Source organism: Raphanus sativus, chromosome 6 (assembly GCF_000801105.2).
Source record: "Raphanus sativus cultivar WK10039 chromosome 6, ASM80110v3, whole genome shotgun sequence".
NCBI classification, from domain to species: Eukaryota; Viridiplantae; Streptophyta; class Magnoliopsida; order Brassicales; family Brassicaceae; genus Raphanus; species Raphanus sativus.
This window is the reverse complement of record NC_079516.1, coordinates 37,370,903-37,382,120: the sequence shown is the minus strand read 5'-3', so window position 1 is coordinate 37,382,120 and position 11,218 is coordinate 37,370,903. Positions and strand designations below refer to the sequence as shown.

General features: G+C 26.8%; 1 pseudogene; it reads right to left on the bottom strand.

Moving 5' to 3' along the window:
- Nucleotides 1-7,121: 7,121 nt before the first annotated feature.
- On the bottom strand, nt 7,122-10,746 carry LOC108811828 (probable apyrase 5; annotated as a pseudogene).
- Nucleotides 10,747-11,218: the final 472 nt, after the last annotated feature.

Here is an 11,218-nt window from a genome sequence, read left to right as displayed (position 1 = left end):
TGAATTGATGCCGCTTGACCCAGAAAAAATCCCAAAAAAACTTATAATATTTTTTATAAATTAATTAAATAGGGAAATGAAATGTATAACCATCATCTAAGATTTTATATATCGTTTAAAATTATAATGGCATATTTTTTTAATATTTCAAAAAGAATTAAGGTTAGTTATAAAGTGCAAAAGAGAAGATTATAAATCACTTGGATTGGTTTTATGGATACACAACAACATGTGTTTTTGATACTTTATAGTTATGATTCAGTTGCTTGAGTATTGTGTTTTTGATATATTTAAAAGGAATATCCTATGTGCATTTTTTTTTTTGAACTCGTCGTTTAGTTTGTTATAAGATATTTAAATGTAGAATATTTGGTTTATTATAAGTCAAGAGAGATTCATAATACAGAGATATTCCGGATCTCAATGGCTGGTTTAAATAGAAGCATCAATTTAAAGAAATGATCTAATTCAAACCTAATCTATCTTTATAACTAAAAATTTATAATATATGTAATTTGTTAAGATGAGAATAGTTATGTTTATTTGCAGTTATTTTTTAACGTGAGGTCAGACGTCCGTCCACATCAACTTTTATTATTGATATGAAATAGAATGGTGAAATATATCTTGATAGTTTTGTAATTAGTATAGTAGATCTATTCATATGCAATAGAGATGTTGGAGCGAGTTTTCAAGAAAAAGGGCAAATTATTATCATAAGACGTTGGTTAAAACATGGTTGGCGTCCATATAATTCATCTTTTGAAAAAGTTTAAAATGTATGAAAATATATTTAAATTTGATAGCAAATGATGATTATTGTTTTAGGAAAGTAGATATTGTCGGATATTCTGTTATTATAGTAGATATTTAAATGATTAATATAAATTATTAAATAAAATATATTCAACAATAAATGAAATGGTCTTACAATGACTTATAATGAAAGGGTCCAAACAACTTTTCATAAGTAGATTTTTTCAGAATGTTTCTCTTTTAATAGTATAGATTTACAAAAAGACCTAATTTTAAAGCCAAATAAGAACATTGGCTAAAAATAAGATAATAAACAATTGAAATTTTAAATAAAATCTATCTTATTAAAATAGAAGTACAAATATAAACTTACCCTCAAAATAACCTTTTAATTACATTGTAATGCCATTGAAAACTTCCTAATCCTACCTTCAAGCATTCGTTTATTTTTTTCTCAATTAAAACAGCAGATCTCGATTTCAAACTAATTAATGATAAATCTATATTATTAAATTTACTGCATTTAAAGATGCATTTAAAGTCTAAACTACACGGTTTAATCGATAACAAGATACACATTATTACATTAAGTACTTTTGAATGTTTATTTTTAAAATAAAGGCTATTCATCGCTGTTACATTTTTATATTAGTAAGATATTGATATACTTATATACATGGCTCAAGTCTATTTATTTCCACAGTCTGATACTTTTGATACGTAACATAAGTGAAATAAAGAAATAGTTGATTTACATAGACAACCCCCATATACCAACGTAAATACATAGTTCTATGCATATAATTTTACAGATTACGATTTTGTTTTCTGTACATATATTTAAGTTTATTGTGGTGGGATCTCTTTTTGTTATAAAACTGAAATCCATTTTACATCTATATAAATGAAATGAACAATGCATTGATGGGCTTATTTTGATTTTGGTATATCTTCTATAATTTTTTAATTTATGAAAACTTATATTTTTCCTTAAATCATAGTTTTAAATTTAATTAATAAAACTAGCTTTAAATAATTAATAAAATAGGTTTAAATAGTTAATGAACAATGTTGTTTTTAAATTTATGTAATTATATTTTTATTATTTATTAGTAATAAACTAATAACTAAAAAATAAAATTCACATAAAAAGAATCATTTATATAATAAGATAAATATATTATGTTACATATTTTTTTAAAATATTATTATGTTACATATATTTTCATATAAATAATATCCCAATGTAAGTACAGTACGATAAATGTTGAAAATATAAAATATATACCACCATATATTTTTAAATAATATATACAACTATTTTATTATACATTATCATAAAATTTTGATCCATAAAAAAATTAAAATACATTTGTGTGGATATACGAGTCATATTCTATAAAGTATGGATGATACAAGTGATGATTTACTAAACAAAATAAAATTACTCAATATAAACTATAAATTATTATGTTTAGAAATGTCATATTAAACTATTATTTAAACGGGTAAATTTTAAAAATATATATTATCACTTATACAAATATACTTATTACAAATTTATATCACATTCCTACCTATTTTAGCTAATTAAAATTTTTTAAAAATCTATATTTTTTGAAAATCTTGCTAACCATGTTTACCATATATTATGTATCTTCATAATCTTTAGTATAACAATATTGTTTAGAAAGTTAACCAAGACGCAATTAAAATTAAATATTATACTCATAAATCAATTAAATTGACATGTATAATCGGCCAAGACAATTATTTTATACATCTTCTCTATTTTGAAAACTATGGATACAATTATACAAATCTAATATTCTATGAAATTACAACATTTTTATTTTCTTACAAATTTTATAATTAATGTATCAATTTTTAATACTATACTAACTCATATTTATCTATTTTCTTCTTTTAATTTAGAAAAAAAATATTTTCTAGATATTTTATACATAAATCTAACTATACAAATTTTGGATTTACTTATACGATGTCCAATAAATATCAGTAATATAATTTATTATAGAACACAAAAATACTATTCAATGTAATTAAACACATTGTTATTTTTTAAAAAAATGTTATATTAGTACACACATTGCAAATTATGTATAACATTTAATACAAACAAAGATAAAAATGAAAAATTATACCCGCTCGGTCGAGCGGGTCAAAATCTAGTTAACATTTAAATCTGAAATAGTTAAAAACAAAAACTTATAATATATTTTCAGTAATAAAAATAAAATAATAGTATCATATTGTTATATCAATAAAATTTTGGTTTTCTTAGTTTATTCATTTTGTGTAATATTAATGAATGTAAAGAAAAGTGTAATTAGATTTTGTTAGAAACATTAATGTTGGTTAACCGATGTTGGATCATGAGTCTTACCAGCTTTTTAGCTTATATATTTTTTGTTAGTTCCAAATATAATTATTTACTAGATTTTGACCCGCATTTGGAAAACGCGGATTTATCTTTTGAATTAAATATTTTTATAAAAACGAATTTCTATATAAGATAGCACATAGGTTTGGATATTTTTATTTGGAACTGTAGACCGACCCGTACTAAACTGAAAAAATCAAATTCGAAATTGAACTGAATTTCATAAATAACCGAACAGATCATTTATTTTTGGAACCAAAAAATTGAAACCAAACCTGAAATCAAATAGGTACCTGAATTTTTAAAATACAAATTATATTCTTACATATATTGATTATATTTAATTTCTAAATAATTAAACCATTTATAAACCGATTACCCAAAAAACTGAATTACACAAATATTTTTGTTTAACATATTATAAATTATCTGAATTATCTGATATTTTATCCAAACAGCCCGAGTTACCTAAATCTAAACTGAAAATCCCAAATTATCCTATATTTTTGTTTATAAATCCGCAGTTACCTGAAAACTATAAACTTTTTTTTTGCATATTAGATGGTTCCCAACTTTGTTACTGAACCGGACCAAAATTAAAATAATTCAACTGAAACAAAACCAAAATTTATGAATGTCTGAATGGTTCCTAAATTTCTAAAACTGAAACCAAATGCTGAGGAGTAATAGTGCATCTACACTTAAATGACGCGAAAAAGCATTTTATCAGAGGTTCTATCAACTGATATGTTCTACAAAATTTAGCTTTATTCAAAACCTATTAATTAAAAATATGATAAAACCTAAAACCTTCCATTAACCGACACCAGTTGATCAAGAAAATTTTCAGAAAACTTTAATAATATTTTTTTAGAAGAAAAAGTGATCAAATTTCTCGTAACTTTATAATAGTACGTAGAATAAAGTTTTTGATTTGTTGTATAAAGTAAATGTATTGTATTTATATTGTGAATTTTAATTTATAGGTTTTATAATGATCAATACTATTACTATTTTAATGTAAATAGTTTATTTATTTTCTTTATAAGTATACAATAGGTTTAGATTTATTAATAAAATTAAATTTATGATTGTTGGAATGAGCGAGTCATAGATGCTATAATTTATTAATGGTTTTGGTTCAGATTCAGTTCAGATCTATGCGGGTTCATTTCGGGTTTGGGTAACCCAAATAAATATATTATATACTTTAGTTTTTTCAAAAATATATAAACAAAAAGTAACATATCAAACATAAATTTGAATAACATATGTCAAAATACATTAATTTAACATATAAAATAGTTTGTTTTGAATACTTGTATAGAGAATCAATAGAAAATTTAAGTACTTTGGTGTTTTGAGTATATTTTAGCTATTTTAGATGTTTATTTTTGACTATTTGTATATATTTTCAAGTATTTTTTGAAAATTTTAAAATATCTTATATATTTTGCATGTGTTTTAATATACATTAAAAATAAAAAAATAATTAATATATTTAGGTATATAAATCTATTTTGGATATATTTGGATATCCAAAATACTTCGGTTCTGAACGGATTCGGTTTTGGCTCTTAAATACAATAATTTTGAACCCGTTCAAATATGTAACTAATTTTCGTTTATATTTGGCAATACTTTTTGAACTGGGATCGATTCGGTTTTGTTAGATTCAATTTTTTTCCCAGCCCTAGTTTAAGTCTAGAAACTGGAAGAAAAAATTACCATTGGTTAGAATTAAATTTCATTTGTAAGTTTAGGAGTGTTTTTGTAAAATTTACATTTTCAATTTCATTAAATAGAAAACTCAGGAATGTTTTGAATTGTTTATTTATAAACTTAATTAATCGATTTTGTAAAAAATGAAATCCATGTTAAACTATGATAAGTTATTTTCTCGGATTTGTTGTGACCATCTCTTTATATTATGACTTTTTCTCTGTATTAAGTAAATAACTAGATCTCGACCCGCACAACCGTGCGGGTGTTTGTTTTGATTTATTTTTATATAAACATTTTGTTTTCAATTTTATACTGGTATATATGAGGTGTGTTTATCAATTTTTAAAATATAATAATTTTACGGTATATTTGTTTTTCATTAAATAGATTGTTTATATCTTTTACATGTATGTGTATCTTCTTCTATATATATTTTGGATTATTATTTTATTATTGAAATCGTAAATATATATAAAGGTTGGTAAAATACTTTTTTTTTATTTTCATCTTCAAAGATATTTGTAACATTTCACAAAATTAGAAAGTTTTTAAAAAATAAATTTTTAGTTTCATAGATTTATATTATCGAGAAAATAATTAAACATTTAGTTTTTGTTTAATTTTTAAAATAAACTATATAGTTGTAAATTTGTTTTCGTTGGTTAAAGGTAGTATATAGATAATGTTGATTTTTCTATTTTTTTTAAAAAAAAGTTAACATCGAGAAATATGTAAATAATTAACATATGGAGGTATAATATTATAACATTAAATTATTAATATACTTGATAGCATATTTAAATTGAATATATATCAATTTCGAAAATATAGGAAACTATTTGAGAAGATCAAGGTAACAATAAATATGTGAGTTTTATTTGTGTATTTAATAATGTATTTTATTTAATATCAAGATTATTAGTGAATGAAAATGTAATGTGACCAACTCTAGTAGATAGTCCATTTTTTTAAAAAATCACACATAAATGAGAAGTCATGACTTCTCTTTTAATATATAAGATAATAAAAAGGTGTATGTAGAATATTCTTAAGTATATGGCATCTATTCTCGTGACATTATGGAAATTCTTCAGTTAATGTAGGAATATAGATTTGGCTTAAATATATGCTGAGCTATGTGGTTAGATTGTTAGTCTAATTAATAGGTCAAACAACTTTTATAAATAGATTTTTTCAGATTGCTTCTCTTTTAATAGTATACATGGATTAGTGGGTTTCCAATTTGATTGCAATCTGGATCGAAAACACTGATTTAAACTATAATTGGCATTTCCAAATAATTTTAAGGTCATAGATGTTTTAAGAACAATACTTGGGTGCACCCCTGAGGTGAACTTATGAATTCACCTCTTTCCTTATTTCAATTATATTGCCATAAATATTAATGTCACATAAATAAATAAATTATAAATTACAAAAGAAGTAAACTTTAAATCATAAACTCTAAATTCGAACCCTAAACCCAAATCTTAGATTTTTAATTTTAAACCATACCCTAAACCCAAACCTATACCCTAAACCCAAACCTATACCCTAAATCTTAAATCTAAATTTAAATCCTAAACCCTAAACTCAAACCATAAACCCTAAACCCAAACTCTAAACCCTAAACCCAAACTCTAAACGCTAAATCCTAAACCTTAAACCCAAAATGTAAATCATAAACCCAAAATTTTCAAATAGCTTTGGGTTAATGATCATCAAATGTATTTTCAAATACATTTTAGTGTATAGAGTTCGGGTTTATGGTTCACAGTTTGGGTTTAAGGTTTAGGATTTAGGGTTTAGAGTTTGGGTTTAGGGTTTAAAGTTTGGGTTTAGGGTTTATGGTTTGGGTTTAGGGTCTAGGATTTAAATTTAGATTTATGATTTAGGGTATATAGTTTGGGTTTAGGGTATAGGTTTGGATTTAGGGTTTAGGGTTTGGTTTAAAATTTAAAATCTAAAATTTGGATTTAGGATTTGAATTTAGAGTTTATGATTTAAAATTTATTTTTTTGTAATTTATAATTTATTTAAAATGTGATATTAATGTTTATGGTAATTTGATTGAAATAAGAAAAGAGGTGAATTTATAAGTTCACCACAGGGGTGAACCTAAGTATTGTTCATGTTTTAATGATATGTCAAACTATACACATACCGCCACATATATTACCGACAAAAAATATCGTAAAAGCTATTCTATTAAACCAATCTGACATTTTTTTTTAAATAGTAGCTAAATTTTATTTCATTGAAAGAAAACGACGACAATAGTTTCAAATGCAACTTTGACGTCGTAAAATACACATACATTACACAACTAACGTGTTTTATTAGACACGTGATATTTTTACAGCATATCAGTATCATATTTTTATTTTATTTTGATACCTCATTTCAGCCAAGCATTTTTCTTGATATACCACTGTAGTCAAAAGTGGTGAGGAAGTTTTCAGGATAAAAGCTCCTAATGCCCATTCTAGTGGTATGTCTTTCTCTCCTGCTTTACTCGCAAACTCGATTCTGCAAGACAACACAAACACAATTTTATTTTATTTATCGAAACATAAAAATTTAACATTGATTTTTAAGACCGTTCTTGAATTTTTGAGATAACATTTACCTTCCATCATCAAGAGCAAAACCAAGACTATCGTGAAGCATTGAGATAATATATGCTGATGAGAAGCAGTACCCAAGCAAATACTCTTCTTTTGTTGTTGGGTGTTCTGCTTTCAGTTCCGACCATTTTTCTTTACAGTACCTCTTTCCAGCTGGAATCATTTCAGCTAGCCAATCCTTTTCATCCAACTCAAAGAACTGATTCATACATAAACATTAGTCGACCAATGTTCCATAAAAAAAGACAACCCTGCAGATATGAGGTTTTGGATTATGTTATACCTTGGACGTGTAGTAGAAACTTGATGTCGCCAAAAAATGCCCTTGTAGATCAGGTGTGAATGTTGATCCAATAGAACAATGCTTATAAGGACATTTCTCTACACATAACAAAAAGTACCAAGGCTGAATTCTTAAGAGATAAAGAAACTTGACACTGACCAACGATATTCAGATATATTGATAAAGTTATCTTATACCGTTTCCTTCTTGCAACATTGCATATGTCGCGGATCGGCATTTTGTGAAATTACCAGCAGCTTGAAGTGAGCCTGTTAATCTGCTTTCCTCGGATGAATCCTTGTGTGAATTTTTGTCGAGGTTGTAACCTTTAGGAGTACAAGGGTCAGTAACTATCTCGTCTTCTGAAGAGTTTGCAGCTGGAAGGATTGAAGCACTATATGAGTTTTGAGATAAGTAAGCTTTTTTTTTTAACACAAAGTACGCTTATTTCAATTTGGCTATAAGTAGCTACCCAACTTAAGCAAGCTGATATATCACATTTACCTGAGTTATGGAGTGATGTCCATAACTTTTCATGGGCTTCATTCTGCAAGGCGACAAAAGTTAATAGCTTATTCAACATCAACATAAGTGTTTGGTGGCATGTTATACAATTTTGAGACTTTTATTAAAATGTATATATATTTGAGATCAGTAAGCAGCAAACAGATAAGGACATACAATACACGAGTTTCAAAAGTACTTTAAATGAATGGACCAAAAAAAGTACTCAAAGGCACCTGGTCTGCTCTAATTAGTTACCTGTCCAAGGTGGAGGAAGCTGTGAGTGTAGATTTTGTACGAAACATTTCCATATGATATCGTACGAAAGAACTCAGGAGGCACATTCTCACTTGACACAAATGTTACCTAAATAAATGCCCAAATTATATTACAGCAATTGTACTAAATAGATATTTTCTATGTTTTTTGTCGTAAAAATAACACACAAAGAAGAAAATGATCAAAATGTTCCATTTAAGAGATCAAAAAATTATATCCTAGATATATAAAAAAATAAATAAAAAATAATATTTTTTATAGTTTTAGATTATATATTTTTAGATTCGAATGTTTTTTATAAATTTTTTAATTTTTGGAAATTCTTTTCGAATTTTTTTATTATTTTTCCAAATTTTCTTTTTGTAATTCGAAAATAATTTTTGAAACTATTTTTATATTTTTATTTTTAAACTTTTAATATTTATTTTTTATTTTATAAAATTTTAAACTTTAATCCCAAAACCTTCTTAACTCTAAACCCTAATGTTTAGATAAGTTAACCATAAGGTTATAAATGTAAATAATTCTTTTAATGAAATATTTTGGTCATGTTTTTTCACTAACTGAGATTAGAATTTTACAAAAAATATGTGAACATATAGAGCTTCAATTCTAAATTTAGTTTCACGGTAAAAACAGATAAAAAAAAGACAAAGATAATCGATACTTTTAGCATTTCAGCTAGGTAACAAAGATGACTAGAAGTACCGATACTATCTTAAAAGCTCGGTTTTCACAACCTATTTGAGGTTTATAAAAGATTTGACAGGGAAAAGAGAATAGAGATTATACCTGCGCAGAAGCCCCACCGAGGTCAACAATCCCTGTTGTTTTCAACGGGTCACCTCCAAGCGAACCAAGTGCATAGTTTGCTGAAACCCAAGCATATATACCTTCATCGGATCCTGCCCAAAAGAATTTCCAAGAGATTTTTTTTTTTTTTTTGAAAAAGTTTTTCCAAGAGATTTCTAATTAATAATTTATTAACTTAACTCTTAGTGGATTGTCACATTTACTATTAACTCAACTTATATGCTAATATATATATAGAAAGAAACTAAAACTTAGATCCAAGCGATTCCAACCAACAAGTAAACTTTGAACATTTATGTCAGCAATCAATAAAAACCCTAATCTTAATTAATCAAAAATAGCATTACTAACCAGAGATAACCGAGGCCCATTCATCTCGAAATTTAAAACCAGAAGATCTAAGAACTCTTCTGGTGACATCTAAAATCTGTTCCTGAACATCTACATCAAGCAATCTCATTCCAGCTGTCGCCATTAACCTAATGCCACTCTTCTTCAACATTGCCTTGGGAACTCTCCCCTTAGCGAAGTCCACAAGTTTTGTGACTGACACGCTAGCTTCTTCCGGATGATCAGCATACGAAGACAAACCAGGGTTCAGCTTCAAGTTAGCGTAGTTGTCGCCACTGAAATCGTAAACCGGTTTGCCTGACTGGTACCAGTACCGGAACACGTGAACTCGGCTCCCTGAGCTCCCAGCATCTATAAGAACGCTGTACCGGTACGAACTTATGCTCCAGTTCCATCCGGAGAACAGGACTGGATAGAGAAGAAACACAAACCCTAACGTGACAGCGACGGAAACGAGTGAAGTGAGGATTAGCAGGAGAAATGGTATCGAGGGTTTTGACTTGGGCTTAGTGAAAGTGTATGCCGAGGGCAATGATTGGTGGTGGTCGGGTGAAATCTGAACCATGAGAGGATCCATCTCCGACTTCATTTTTCAAACCTGAAAACGAGCATGCTCATATAGTTTGCACCAACGTTTAAATAACCGTAGCGAATTTTTTTTGTTGTTGTAAAATTTACAAGATAATCTTGAGATCTGAACGTATATGAACAGTAGCGATAATTTACAAGATAATCTTGAGATCTGAACGTATATGAACAATAGCGAAAATTTATAAGATAATCTTGAGATCTGAACGTATATGGACATATGGTAAGTGGTAACATTCATGAAAGTTAAAACTATGAATTATACATAAACAATAGCAATTTCTTTGTGTTTGTAGTTTTCGAAGTTTATGCATTTTAATAGAGAACCTGACTTTTTTTTAATGGTAATAAAACGGAGGTTGAAACGGCAGTTCGAAGACTGCCGGCGTTGAAGGCTTGAAGCTCGTCGGCTACTCTACTCTATTTTGTAGTGAAGAAGAAATCATTGAGCGAATATTTATGAACACCTACTACTCGACCTTTGGGGTGAAGGTAGGATCAGGTGTAGTTATAATTCAAAACGTGATTCACAAGCCCCTCTAAACGACAGACCCAACTAAAAACCTAAGGCCCCACATTTCTTTTCATCTTTTTATTAAGAGTTATTATTGGGTTCTAGGATGGTGCACCTAACTAATATCAATCAAGTATTTTTTTATAATCGATATCTTAAAAAAAAAAAATTGTCAAATTATATTATGTTTTTAAAATAAATAAAACAAAAAAATAAAAATACTCCCTCTGTTCCTAAATATAAGAAATTTTAGGTAAAACACGTTTATTAAGAAAATTACTTTTTTATCTAAAAATATTATTAGAATCGTAAATTAAAAACTGTCTGACCAACTACAAAATAGAACTATTAAATTTGATTGGTTACACAGTTTT